This window comes from Saccopteryx bilineata, chromosome 12, assembly GCF_036850765.1.
Source record: "Saccopteryx bilineata isolate mSacBil1 chromosome 12, mSacBil1_pri_phased_curated, whole genome shotgun sequence".
Classification (NCBI taxonomy): domain Eukaryota; kingdom Metazoa; phylum Chordata; class Mammalia; order Chiroptera; family Emballonuridae; genus Saccopteryx; species Saccopteryx bilineata.
Genome location: NC_089501.1, coordinates 23302002 through 23317303, shown reverse-complemented (window position 1 = coordinate 23317303; position 15302 = coordinate 23302002). Strand labels below are relative to the sequence as shown.

At 38.6% G+C, this 15302-nt stretch overlaps 1 protein-coding gene across 1 annotated transcript in view; it reads left to right on the top strand.

Moving 5' to 3' along the window:
* The first annotated feature begins 3187 nt into the window (after nt 1-3187).
* Nucleotides 3188-15302, top strand: part of ECHDC1 (ethylmalonyl-CoA decarboxylase 1) — a 51408-nt gene continuing 39293 nt past the window's right edge. Inside the window, exon 1 of the mRNA XM_066248264.1 lies at nt 3188-3274. The gene's annotated coding sequence lies outside the window, so the exon portion shown is untranslated. The remainder of the gene's footprint in view (nt 3275-15302) is intronic.

The window sequence follows — 15302 nt, the reverse complement described above, 5'->3', positions numbered from 1 at the left end:
AATGCTCACTGGATGAGTAGTCAGTTCTCTCAACTGCATTACTTAGGTGACAGTTTAAATCTATTGAATGGGAGCTTACTATAAAATTCAAAAAGTTATCATTCACATAAGCAAATCTTAAAATGATGGCTAACACTAATGAAGATCTCTTGGGTGAGTTTCTTCTGTGCATATCAGAGAGACTAAAGTTGTGGGTAACAAGACAGAAGACAAATTATATCTCTGTGTCAAATACCAAAAGAATTTTGAACATGATGCGTAATTTGAAAAATCATGTTATTTTTTCCAAATCTTTATTGCAGCATCTCTCCCCAGTTGTTACACATACATCACTCCCACATCATCTTCTTTCATAACTTTACTACAAGGCTGATAATTTTCTTTTTTCTTTTATCCCCTGCCATGATATATATAAATGACTCATCAGAAATCCTGGCCTCATAATTTCTCAAGTTCCAGATTTCCCAAACTTTAATCACCATTTCGTTTCTGTCACAGTCTGACACTTTGAATTGCTCAGCTTTGAAAATTAAATCACAGTAGCTGGCTGAGTAGTTTAACTGGTTATGCCAAGGTTGAAGGTTCAATCCCTGGTCAGGGCACACACTGGTCAGGGTACACACAACCAATGGATGCATAAATAATTGGAGCGACAAATCAATGTTTCTCTCTCTCTTGGTCTCCCTTTCTCACTATCTAAAATGTTAATAATAAAAAAATTAAGTTGCAAGTATCCATTTCTGTCTAATTCTTTCTTCCTGATTTATTTTCCCCATATTTGTTGCATTTGTTCTTTGTGATTATAAAACTTCTGGTTTCCTTTCCCCTTCTGTATTCTTTCAGTACATTAGAGTCCCTTTCGACTTCTCTTACCTTTCTAGCCTAATTTTGTGCTCAAACATCTCAGCTCTGCCCTTTTACTTAGCACCTTTGATCCCTAGATTCTTTAACCTTTCACCAACTAACAAAATCAGTTCATGACTCATCAGAACTGATCATGATAACTCCCACTCTCACAACCTTCACCTCTTTCCCTTAGAATGCCTGAAATCACTCTATGTCAAAGATGGCGCTGACTAGATCATATGAGTTCTTGCAATTGTCACATCAACTCCAGGAATCTTTTAATTCATTTCTTGTGGACTCACAATTATGTTCCCCCAAAAAGACCTTAAAAAGTGTTCTTCTCTCCTCCCTACTTGTCCATGCCCACTGTGGACTTGTTCAGTTTGGGGGAAATCTTTTCTCATTGAACTTCTATGGTCTTTAACTAATAAGCTGTGGCTGTTAATTACTGGGCCTCTTTACAAAGGTGATATATCTACAGGCACCTTTTCTCAATACTGCCATTTTACATGGATGATCAGAACTTGGGATAGTGGTTAAAGGAAAGAGAAGGGCACAGACTAGTTTGTTTGAAAAATTCCTAGTGTAGCATGCACAGTTAACACCCTGTCCATAACCATGGTTTCCATGTATACCAGCATGGCTTCTAACAACTAGTCATTGCATCTTTGTCAGAGAGCTACCCATGGGTTGCCAGAATTCATTTTTCTGGAGATCACAGCAAGACAGAAGTGCAATTAATTTGACATCTCCAGAGATATTTATCAATGACTCACTGGTGTTCTGGTTCTCATCACTCCCTGGCTGGGAGAATTCTTGTATGTGCATTTTGCACTGTTTGCCAGAGCTTCCCCAAGAATTAGGCTCCATTGTCCAACTTGTTAGCATGTTCAGTGACACTACCTTTTCTCTTCTATATCACTACACCTATGTTCCTAGCACTTTCAATACGCTGCTTACACATGAATTCTTGGGTTCAGGTCAGCTTTTGGGGGAGGCAAGAAAAGACACAGGAACATTCTAAAGCAATTCTCTTTCACACACACTTCTGGGAGTAAATGCTTCAGCAAAAAGATCAAAGCCAGTTGTCATCCTTCATTTCAGCTTTCCTGTTTCTTTTTTTTTTAATCTCAAGACACATTGCCACACCTTTCACTTCTTCAAAAAATATAGTGACCTCTCACCTCCCCCATTTTTTATAATTTGGGGAAAAGCTATCTGTTCTCATCATCAAAACTTGTTACTCTCTTTCTTTATTTCTTTCTTTCTTTCTTTCTTTCTTTCTTTCTTTCTTTCTTTAAGTGAGAGGAAGGGTAATAGTGAGACAGATTCCCGCATGCACTTTGACTAGAATCCACCCAGCAACCCTTGTCTGGGGCCAATGCTCTAATCAACTGAGCTTTAACACTTGAGGCTGATTCTGGGAACAACTGAGTCACCGGCTGCAGGAGGTGAAGAAGGAGAGCATGGGGAGAGAGAGGGATAGAGAAGCAGATAGTCGCTTTTCTTGTGTGCCCTGACCAGGAATTGAACCCAGGACATCCATACACCAGGCCAATGCTCTATCCATTGAGCAACCAGCGAGGGTCTTACCTACTTTCAACACTAAAATTCATAGACTATTAAGAGGTTGACTTTATTTAAAAGTGTCTCTCTAAACTTATACTTTTTATCATGAATTTATAGCTACCCTAGCTTGCATCAAAACATAAAAAGAGTAGTTTCATAATCTTTGCTTTCATTTCATTACTATCCTTTGAGATTTTTAATCATTTTCTCTCTTTCTTCCTAACTTAATTAAAGATGCTCTCTTAAAAGTAACACATTTCAGGAGTCCTATTTCTGGAATGGCAGCATAAGGAACTCCTTGGTTCCATTCCCAAGTCAAATAGGCATAATTGCTAAATAAAATTAAACATTTAATGCATATGGAACTTGGTAAAGGGCATATAATAAATAGACATTTATTCAAGAATATCTACTCAAATTCTTATTGAATTCAATAAGATCAGTGAGAATCTGGAGCGTTTGAATTACAACCTGTTTCTTCTGCCCTTTGTTCCAGCTCCACATAAGAGAAACTTCCCTCCAGACAGGCGTAGCCAGGAACGTAGGGTTTCCTCTCCACGTAACTGTTACACAAGGGGCAGGCTGCTAGCGTTTATCAAATACCCTGGCTGTATTTGCAGAAGCTGAATTCCAGGTGACTGCATGAGAAGTCAGAGACTCCCTTCTTGCGACTAGCCTCTATTTATAGGCCGGTGGCTCTGCACAAGTTGTTGTCAGCTGAGAAGACTGGGCTGTGTTCACTCTCACACCAGCTTATTTGTAGGGCGGAAGTTCTACTGTGGGAGAGGCAAGACAAGAGGACCTCGGACTACTGCCTACACCCACCACGCTCCTCCTAAAATAAGCGTACCATACACTGGTAAGTCCCCACGCCCAGTTCCGTGGCTAAGAGATTGTTCTCTAAGGGGAAGGAGTAGGGCTTGAGAACAGAGAGTTATAAAGTTTTTTCAAATGAACTAGTTTTATTTGAAACAGAGTGTGGGAAAGATCAAATCTAAAAATGCTCTTACAAACAATGGATCTGTTAGTTGGGGTGAGAGTGAGAAGCCAAAGAGTTTGGCCGGTGAGTTTGTGAGAGAGAGACAGAAGAGATACCTGAGTAAACCACTCCTTGATCAGAGCCATTCTCATACATTGGCTTCAGAAACTACTTCTAAATTGAGACCCAGTTGTAATTGTGCCAAACTTTGGAGCAATGTACGCTCAAGGGCATTGTGAAAACAATAGAGTAGATCAGCCAGTAATTCAAGGAGTCTAATATCTGGGTGTGATCAGGGAAAGAGACAGCCAAAGACAGCCCAGCTAAAACCACTCTCATCCCAGGTGAATGAATGCACAAGGATGGACGACCCCTTCCCAGTGTTGGGATTCAGCTGGTTTGCACTGGTTCAGCAGAACCGATACCTAATTTTTTGTTGAGTTTGGCAAACCAGTTGTTAAAATGACACTTGTAATCAGAGTTCTCTCTAAGGTGGGCACCTGGATAGCTGCCCAATGTAGAAATCACAAATTTACATTCCTTACTCTTTTTTAACATTCATCTATGCAGCAGCATATTCTAAGTGCTTGTAGTAATGTTCATTCCGTCCATAGGTTAAAAAAAATGCAAGTGAGGACGTCTATCAAGAAGCAAAATGGAAATATCTTAAATAATTATTTTATTTTTTTGTTTGGTATTATTTAATATTTTTTCATTAATACTTTAAAACTCATATAATCTATTTTTGTATGCCTCTTCTATTCTTTTTCTTTTTTTCATGGGTCTCAAACAGCATTTATTTTCTTATTTTCCAAGTGAGAGGAGGGGAAATAGAGAGACAGACTCCTACATGCGCCCCAACCAGGATCCACCCAGCAACCCCATGTGGGGCCAATTCTCTGCCCATCTGGGGCCATGCTCACAACTGAGCTATTTTTAGTGCCTGAGGTAGAGACTCCACAGAGCCATCCCCAGTGCTCTAGCTAATACACTCAAACCAATTGAGCCATGGCTGCAGGAGGATAACTGGAGGGGTGGAGAGCAGATGGGCGCTTTTCCTGTGTGCCCTGACAGGAATCAAACCTGGGACCTCCACATGCCGGGCTGATGCTCTACCACTGAGCTAACCATCCAGGGCCATTCTTATAAAAGTTTTAAATGCATGAAATAATAAACTACCTTTTGATATATCATTATTTTATTCTTTTTTTAAAATAAATTTTTATTAATGTTAATGGGATGACATTAATAAATCAGGGTACATATATCCAAAGAAAACATGTCTAGGTTATCTTGTCATTAAATTATGTTGCATACCCCTCGCCCAGAGTTAGATTGTCCTCCATCACCCTCTATCTAGTGTTCTCTGTGCCCCTCCCCTTCCCCCTAACTCTCTCCCTCCCTCCCTCCTGCGTCCTCCTTCCCCCCACCCCTGGTAACCACCACACTCTTGTCCATGTCTCTTAATCTTGTTTTTATGTTCCACCAATGTATGGAATCATGTAGTTCTTGTTTTTTCTGATTTACTTATTTCACTCCGTATAATGTTATCAAGATCTTAACATTTTGCTGAAAATGATCTGATGTCATCATTTCTTATGGCTGAGTAGTATTCCATAGTGTATATGTGCCACATCTTCTTTATCCAGTCTTCTATTGAAGGGCTTTTTGGTTGTTTCCATGTCTTGGCCACTGTGAACAGTGCTGCAATAAACATGGGGCTACATGTGTCTTTACGTATCAATGTTTCTGAGGTTTTGGGGTATATACCCAGTAGAGGGATTGCTGAGTCATAAGGTAGTTCTATTTGCAGTTTTTTGAGGAACCACCATACTTTCCTCCATAATGGTTGTACAGTCCCACCAACAGTGGATGAGAGTTCCCTTTTCTCCGCAGCCTCTCCAACATTTGCTATTACCTGTCTTGTTGATAATAGCTAATCTAACAGGGGTGAGGTGGTATCTCATTGTAGTTTTGATTTGCATTTCTTTAATAACTAATGAAGCTGTAAATGTAAAATGTAAAATGTAAATGTAAAATGTAAAACTCTAGGAAATATTCATTAGTAAAAAACTAAGAAGTCTTTCAATAGAAAATAATAGGACACAGAAAACAAAAAGTCAAACTGCAGCTATAACTATATCAATAATAACATTAAATGTGAGTGAGTTAATCCAATAAAAAGACAGATTGTCACATTGGATGAAAAAACAAGAACCAACTATGTTGTCTAGCGTAGACAAAGTTTAGATTTATAGATACACATAGGTTGGAAGTAAGAAGATGGAAAATATTTATCATGTAACAGTAATAATAAGAAAACTGAAATGCCTACACTAATATAAGACAAATTGGAATTTAGAGTACCGTGGGCCTTCTCGAACCGAGGACTCAGGTTCGAGACCCTGAGGTGTCCAGTTTGAGCGCGGGCTCATCTGGTGTGAGCAAAGCTCACCAGCTTGGACCCAAGGTCGCTGGCTGGAGCAAAGGGTTACTCGGTCTGTTAAGGCACATATGAGAAAGCAATCAATGAACAACTAAGGCAGGGGTCAGGAATCTTTTTGGCTGAGAGAGCCATAAACACCACATATTTTTAAATGTAATTCCGTGAGAGCTATACAGCGACAAGTGTACCTTACACATTATCCAATAAAAATTTGGTGTTGTCCAGAGGACAGCTGTGATTGACTCCAGCCACCCGCAACCATGAACGTGAGCAGTAGGAAATGAATGGATTGTAATACATGAGAATGTTTTATATTTTTAACATTATTATTTTTATTAAGGATTTGTCTGCGAGCCAGATGCAGCTATCAAAAGAGCCACATCTGGCTCACGAGCCATAGTTTCCTGACCCCTGAACTTAAGGTGTTGCAACAAAAAACTGATGACTGATGCTTCTTATCTCTCTCCATTCCTGTCTGTCTGTCCCTATCTATCCCTCTCTCTGATTCTCTCTCTGTCTCTGAAAAAAAAAAAGAAAGAAAGAAAAATAGAAATTCAATAGTCCTAGTTGAAGATGTCATTATCACTTTTTATTTCTCTCAACTTAATGGAGGTATTTACAAATAAAAATTGTCAAATTTACGGTATATAGTCTGATGCTTTGAAATACACATACATTGTGAATGATTACCACAGTTAAACTAATTGTCCATCTTTTTACATAGTTACCTTTTGTGTGTATGGATGTCTGTGTGGTCAGATCACAACGTCTATTTCTTAGCAAATTTCAAGTAAAAAATTCAGTATTATTAGATATAGTCACCATGTGATATGTTAAATCTCCAGAACTTATATATTCTATAAAACTGAGCAGTATACCTTATAACCAATATTTCCCCCTTTTCCTCATCCCCCAGTCCTAGTAACCACCATTCTAGTTTTCATTTTATGAGTTTGGCTTTTTTACAGTCCACAGATAAGTCTGATTTACTTTGTTTATTATAATTCTCTCGGATTCATCCCCGTTGTTGCAAATGCAGGATTTCCTTCTTTCTCATGGCTAAATAATATTCCACTTTGTATATACATATACCACACCTTCTTTGTCTGCTCATCCACATACAGACATCTAGATTGTTTCAATATCTTGGAGTACAATGCTACTATGAACAAGAGAGTGCAGATATCTCTTCAATATCCTGTTCGCATTTCCTTTAGATAAATACCCAGACATCGGAAAACTAGATCATATGGTAGCTCTATTTTTAATTTGTTGAAGAATCGCTACATGTACTGTTTTCCACAGTGGTTGCACCAACTTATATTCCCAACAACAGTGTACAAATGTTCCCTTTTCTCCTTGCTAACACTTATCTTGTCTTTTTTATGACAATATGTAGCCTATCTTTACTTTTTCTATTTGGTTTTTCTTTTCTTTTTGCTCCTCTAATTAGATTAATTCCACTTCCTTGCTTTTAAATTCACTCATCCTTTCTTCCACTTGATATAGTCTGCTGTTGAAATATTAATTATTGTATTCTTTAGCTCTGTGATTTTTGTTCGGCACTTTCTTTCTATTTTCTATCCCCTGTTGAAATTTTCATTTTGTTTATGCATTGTTCTCCTGATCTTGATTAGTATCCTTATGACTGTTATTTTGACTCACTATCAGTTAAATCACTTCAACCCATTTCATGAAGATCTGCTTCTGGAGTTTTAGCTTGTCCTTCTGTTTGAAGCATAGTCCTTTATCTCTTATTTTCTTTGACTCAGTGTTGATTTCTGAAAATTAGTTAAAACAGCTACCTCTCCCACTCTTGACAGTGTAGTCTAGTTTAGAGTGGTCCCTCGTCTATTGCAGGGGTTAGGTTCTAGAAGCCCCTGCGATAGGCGAAAATCCATGTATTAGTGACCTTATATTTATTTTATTACTTATATATATTTAAAGGCTTTATAAACCCCCCACACACTCTTATAAACCTTTCCCACATTGTTATTAACCTTTCCTACACTTATTTTGCTTATTTTACCACAAAAATAGTTAAAATAACAAATACATAGAAATATCTATATACTGCAAAATCCCATAATATAGCGAAAAATGCATGATACAAAATTAAAAATATACAATTTAAAAATCCGTGATACAGTGAGACCGCGAAAAGTGAACCGCGATATGATGAGGGATGACTGTATATGAGCCTCATCAATTAGTCTGGCCCATGATCCTGATTGTCTGAAAACACTGTGATTGTGCAAGCTGCCTTCTTCGTGGCCCCCAGTAGTTGAGGGTGTTCTAAGGCCCATCAGTGTCCAGAAAGGGAAGATTCCAGTCAGCGCCTAGATGTAGCCTGGTTGGAACCTGAACCCCAGAGAGCAGAAGGAGAAAGTATGTAGTTTACTCCTTCCAGGGAGAAACTGGCAGGGGCTGTTTTTCCCTCGTCCTTCTGTGATGGCCTGGGTATATAGCTGTGGGAAGGGGAGGGATCCTAAGCCCATTAAAAACTTTTTCTGTTTGCTATAGTTCTGTGGGACTCATAAATGGAAGTCTCTTTGGTTATCAGAGTCAAGTAGGCTGAGGACATGCTCCTTGGGTTCAGCTGCAAAAGCTGAGAGCTGGGATGTATAAGCTCTTTGTATGGAGATCCTGGTGATTTGGGACAGGCAGCAGTCTGAGAGGTCGGAAGAGGTAGGTGTCTTCTGGCTCCCCTGGTCTCCTAGGAGGACCACAGTTAGCCCTTGATATGTGTGAGAAATGAGAAGCCTGACTCTTGGAGACCCTTAGGCAATAGTGGTATTTTTTTAATGTTAAATATGCTTCTTTTAATTATCTTTTTTTTATTTTTAAATTTTATTTAGAAAATTAACTTTAACAGGATGACATTGGCAACAGGTTTTTAAAGTACGCAAAAAGACCCCATTCAGGAAAGATTGGAAGATGAACATTATTTATTTATTTATTCATTCATTCATTCATTTCTGTTTTGCCTGTTGCCTCCACACAGAGCTCTGGTGTGGGGGAGGGGGAGATAGCCGCATTGAGAGCCTCTGTGCCCATTAAGAATTGCTTCTTTGACAGTCTCGTGGGGTCCTGGCGATGCAAGCCTGATTGATTTTCAGAATTAGGTGTGTTGGGGAACCATGCCTCGGGTGAGAATCTTACAAGTTGGTGCACTTGCTGTGGGGGCCAAGCCCTTCCTTTGTCAGGGAGAAGCTGGAAGTTAGAGGTTCCCTCCTGGTTATATGGTGCTGTGCCAACGGCAAGAGTGTGCCTCAGCCTTTCCTCTGGTTCCATGTAGGGGTGTCTTGTTCGCCTGATGGATAGAAGTCACTCAGCTGGTTTCTGAGTGTCTGGATTTCTTTCAGAGGGAATTGGTGCCTATGTAGGTGTACATTTAGTATGTTCGTGGGAAGAAGAAAGTTCAAGAACCTCTTATATTACCATCCTTGCGGCCACCAGAGATATTTATCTGATCTGTGTAACTATAACTCAGTGGAATGTAAGACAAATGCTACTCTTATACTCAGCTATTGCCCGAGGAGAAGCTAAGCTGTGCACAAGTTCTTTACTCCTAAAAACAACATCAGACAGATATTCCAGCTTCCCAGTCACTCTAAGATAAAAAACAAACATTTTCTTTCTTTCTTCTTTTTTTTTCTTTGCAATACCTACACTCTATGTTCCCCTTCTGTGTAAAACTTTTCCTTCCCAAGATCAAGAAAAACCCACGGACCTGCTTCTCTCTTTCCTCCCCTACTTCATTTATGAGGACACACTGCTTAGACACTTCCGGAGCCAAGCCTGAGAAAAGGGAATCAGGGGTAAAGAGCAGAGCCAGGTATTGCTGTAATGTTGTGGTGTTGCTCTTAGCATAACCTATTGTTACAGGAAAAAGCCGGGGTTCAAATTGCTCATTGTTGCTAAGTCACAGAAACCGGTTCTGAGTGGTATAAAAGCGTCTTCGGTTCAGATTGCCAGCAAGTTGAGAAAGCAGGGACCTTAGCAATGTATCAAATCTTGCCTTACACTTTCACAGGCGTAACTTTTATAAGGTTCAGGGGCTATTGGTAATGGTGCAAGGCGTAAAGTTCATGCAGTTAGTCATGTAATAATGTGCAGGAGGTGGGGGTTTGGTGGGCAGGAACGTCTTCCGGACAAGTTGTTCTGATGTTAACAAAGGTCCAATTAGCATCGGCCCATTTGGTGTCCTTGGCAAATCTTCAAGACAGCTGAGGTCAGGTGTCTCTGAGAAACAAGCCAGGACCTGGCACCTCTGAGACCATCTGTTTCTGGGAATTATCTTTGAAAAAGATTCCCAGTTTCCGTAGGAGACAAAGTAAAGATGGAAGATTGATGAACTAAGTTTCTAATTAATTTATAGGCCTTAACTTTTCACAGAAAACTCTGTGAGTAGGCTTTTAAAAACAACTATTGTGACTTACAGTTTTCTAATCTTCAGGTCCCACGCCAATGTAGACTTTCCTGAAAAAATAAACTTTTCACTGCATTTCAAAGGGGAAGACCTGGGAGTCATTAAGAAAGAATAGCAAGGAAAAAAAAAAAAGAATAGCAAGCAAATTAACTATTTCCTAACCCGTATTAATTACAACTAAAAGCTACTCTTACTGAAGCTAAATTCCTAACTTTTGAGTCCTCTATCAATATGCATGGTCTTGACTAAAAAAAAAAAATGTCGCAGTCTGATTTCTCAGAGATCAACCTACAGAAGACCTCAGTGTGTGCTGAAAAACACCCTTCATCTAGATGTTCTGCCTCTCCTCCTTGACCTGGAATTTTAGTATCCACTTCTCTACTGGGTCACTTTACTCCTTCAACGGATCTTGTTAGACAGAATCTCTTTCACTATAGCCCATACCAGACTTCTTTAGGTCCACATTTGGCCTACTAGAAATTATGACCCTCTGCCTAGCCTCTGTCCAGCTCTCAACGGTGTCCTTTTATCCCTCTTTCTTCTACTGTCAGGTTCTTCTGGCTGGCTTATCACCTCAAGGCTTGTTCTGCAGAAGCGCCTCAGAAATATATATTATCAAATAAAAATATAATAGAACAGCAAGGTGCTGAACAGGATATTTAGAGTGATACTATTTGGGTAAGAAAAAGCATATAATTGTATATATACACAGATGTATATGGACAGGAGTGGGCAAAAGTAGGTTAATAATAAATAATACAATAATTAATAAATATATAACAACACAGGAATACACTGTTTTGTTCATTGACAACTGTAAATTGACTCACAACTGTAAATCTACTTTTGCTAGCTCATGTATACACACATTACATAAAAATACAAATATTTTATGTATATATATATATTTCAAGTTTATATTGTTGGTAATTCCATTTCAGTATGAAGTAGTGCCCTATTCTTTTATTTATGACTGCATAATATTCCTTTGAATGAATGCACTATAAATATATGTTTGTATGTATACATATACTCATAATTATGTATTTACTTATAATGTATATCTATAATGCATTATAATGCATATATTTCTAGGTGAATACATAAAACACATATGCATGTACATGTTTAATACATATAACAAATAATGTGTGTGAGTGGACAATCTCTGGAAATACAAAAAATTAATTTAGTAAGAGTTGTCTCTGGATAGAAAACCAAGCAGTTCTGAAAAAGAGGGAGGGAAAGAAAACTTTTTACTGTATATTATTCCGTACCATTTAACTTTTGGAGTAGGTATACATGTATCACCTACTCCAAAATGAAATTTTTAAAAGTTATTTTTCAAAATAATACTTTGTCTTACAACAAAGTCCATCATAATTCCAGTTAATTGTAAACTGCTCACAAAAATTAGGGGAATAGGGAACGTGCAGATACTCCGTACTTTCAGGCTCTTGTATAGTGCATTTTCACCAATGAAATAAAAGTTGGTTTTGCAGCTCATTTGCATAATCAAACAACATTCTTTAACTTGTGTTTGCTTTTCTGATGTTCTTGTTTAATAAGAAAAAGTTAAATGCTTTTTTATACCTTTGTATTCATTTTTAAATATCCTCTAATTTTTATGAGCAGTATATATTGTCCTTGTGAATCTGCTTTGACTTAAAGAAAAGTAATTCATATATTTCTCTGCTAATAAGATACTTGAACAAAAGTATTGCATTAGCATCCAAATTAAGCCAAAAAGGCAGAGAGCCCTGCAAATTGAAAATCAATTGTAAAAATCAGCAGCAGCAGAAGTTGCAACAACACTATACACCTACGAAAATCAGTTTAAAAAGGACATGGTATGCTACTTTCCAGGATATTAATTTTAGGAAAAGTTGTATTTCAGATTAAAGAATTGTATTACCAGGCACCGATTTCTTAGCCCAATAAATTTCTAGACTTATGTTATACATGAGAACTGCCACTAGGGGGAAGTATGTTTTTACAAGGTGAGGAGTGGAAAGTCAAAAACAGTATTGCTCCTGACATTGTTCTGCCATACATTTGTTCTTTTTTGAATTATAAATTTTAGAGAGGGGAGAGAGAAAAGTGAGAGGTGGAGGGGTGAAGCAGATGGGTGCTTCTCCTGTGTGTCCTGATGAGAATCGAACCCAGGACATCCACACGCCAAACCAACGCTCTACCATTGAGCCAACTGGCCAGGGACCCATTTGTTCTTATTCAATGAGAAACATTTTTTATTATCAACTCCATAGTATATACTGAAGAATACTGAAAAGAAAAAAGCAAATCTTTCTTAGTCAAATGAAATTCAGCTTTCACAGAAGAAAGACAGTAGGAGGCATTCTTCAGAAATTTTTGATCAATCTCTCAAGAAGCAATCTACATAGAAAGTGTTTTGTTCTGTTTTGAAATCTCATGCACGAATTAGTTTAAGCATTTTTCTCAGACATAGAACCATGTTCCATTTGTGTTCGAAACTTGTATTAAGGAAGTTAAGGAAAATGAGAAGTCAAGACATTCTCAATCTGAGCACAAAGCTGCGTGCACAATAAACTTTAGTCTGTTCCCAGGCTCACCATACCTGTGGAACTATAAGCTTCATTCAATTACATAAACAAGAGAAAAGTAAGGGTGTTTTGCTGCTTTAAGAAAAATCCTTCAGGCCCTGGCCGGTTGGCTCAGCGGTAGAGCGTCGGCCTGGCGTGCGGGGGACCTGGGTTCGATTCCCGGCCAGGGCACATAGGAGAAGCGCCCATTTGCTTCCCCACAACCCCGCACCCTTCTTCTCTGTCTCTCTCTTCCCCTCCCGCAGCCGAGGCTCCATTGGAGCAAAGATGGCCCGGGCGCTGGGGATGGCTCCTTGGCCTCTGCCCCAGGCGCTAGAGTGGCTCTGGTCGCGGCAGAGCGACGCCCCGGAGGGGCAGAGCATCGCCCCTGGTGGGCAGAGCGTCGCCCCTGGTGGGCGTGCCGGGTGGATCCCGGTCGTGCGCATGCCGGAGTCTGTCTGGCTGTCTCTCCCTGATTCCAGCTTCAGAAAAATACAAAAAAAAAAAAAAAAAAAAGAAAAAAGAAAAAGAAAAAGAAAAAGAAAAATCCTTCAGAATATTATTCAGCCTTAAAAAAAGAATAAAAGGAATACTGCCATTGAAACAACATGGATGAACCTGGAGGACATTCTGCTAAGTGAAATAAGACAGACAGAAAGAAAAATACTGCACGATCTCATGTATATGTGGAAGTGGAATCTAAAATAGTGAAAGCAGAATGTAGAATGGTGATTGCTAGGGTTTGGTGGGAGGCAGAAACAGGGAGATGTTGGTCAAGGAGTACAAAATTTCAGTTATGCAAGATGAGTAAGTTCTAGAGATCTAATGCACAGGGATGTGATTCTAGTTAACAGGGTGTATTGTACACTTGAAATTTGCTATGAGGGTAAATCTTTGTTCTCACGACACACACACACAAATGGTAGCTGTGAGTTGCTGGATATATTAATTAGCATTATTGTGGTAATCATTTCACAATGTATATCAAGTTGGACACCTTAAATATGTATTTATATGATTCTATTTGTCAATTATACCTTAATAGCTGGCAGAGTAAAGCCCTTTCTGAGATATAGGGTAGTTTTTGTATTGAAGCTCCCCTTGAAACAAATTGCTGAAGTCTGGAGTCTCCTGTCTGTAGGATCACAGCTTTTCACCATGCCACACAGTTTTTTTCAAGGGAGAAACACAAACACCCTTCTTTGCTAGGGAGCAAGTTCAATCTTATAAGGAGGAACAAAGGCTGACTATATCCAGCAATTTGGTGTCATGCTGGAAGCTAAAGAAGAGCTTCTCTAGCCTAATAATTCAATTTCCATCGGTTGGAATTTTTTATTTTTATAAATGATGGTAGTTTTGCTTTTTTCCCAAAAACAGAAGTAATAAATTTTATGGTAGTTGTTGACAGATACATAAAAGTATAAAGAAAAAAAGTTCAAATAAAACCATTAGCATTTTGGTATATTTTCTTTTTTCTAAAATATAAACACACATATATACATACAAGTGTGTGGATATAGTACATATGTAGTGTATGATAGTATATATATATGTGTGTGTATATATATAGACTTTAAAAATTAATGCTATATTTTGAGCATTCTACCATATTATTATACATTCTTCATTCATCTTCCAAAATTTGAAAACATGTAAGGATGTTTAAATAATATAACAAACACTGCATTTCCATAATTTGGAATTGACAACTGTTGACAGTCTGAGACATTTGTTCCAGTATATTTTATATGACATTGTAAAAAACACAAATTGAATATATTATCAAAAGAAATAAGAAGGAAAGGAGGAGAGAAAGAATGAAGGAAATTATTCCCAATCAGTCTAAGCCATGTATAGTCTCTGGGGAAAGGTTACAGTGAATACAGAGGAAACAAATTGTTGGCTTTTGAGTTACAAAACAGAGAATAAAGGGAGAAAAGCATGATATTCAAAATCTATTTCTCTTGTTTCTTTTTTCTTCCATCCCTCCCCCCATGAAGAGTGAAAAAAGTGTTCTGCATTTCCTAAGGAAAATCTCTAAAAAGCTCATTCTATTGTGGCAAGGCCATAAACAACAGATTAGAACACATGAATATAAAGCTGAATTAAAAACACACAGACAGCAAAAGGCTGTCTGTCACAAGGGGATAGCCAACATTCAAAAATTTTTTTCGCCTGACCAGGCGGTGGCGCAGTTGATAGAGTGTAGGACTGGGATGCAGAGGACCCAGGTTCAAGACCCTGAGGTCGCCAGCTTGAGCGTGGGCTCATCTGGTTTGAGCAAAAAAAAAGCTCACCAGCTTGGACCAAGGTTGCTGGCTCGAGCAAAGGGTTACTCGGTCTGCTGAAGGCCCATGGTCAAGGCACAGGAGAAAGCAATCAATGAACAACTAAGATGTTGCAACGAAAAACTGATGATTGATGCTTCTCATCTCTCTCCGTTCTTGTCTGTCTGTCCCTATCTATCCC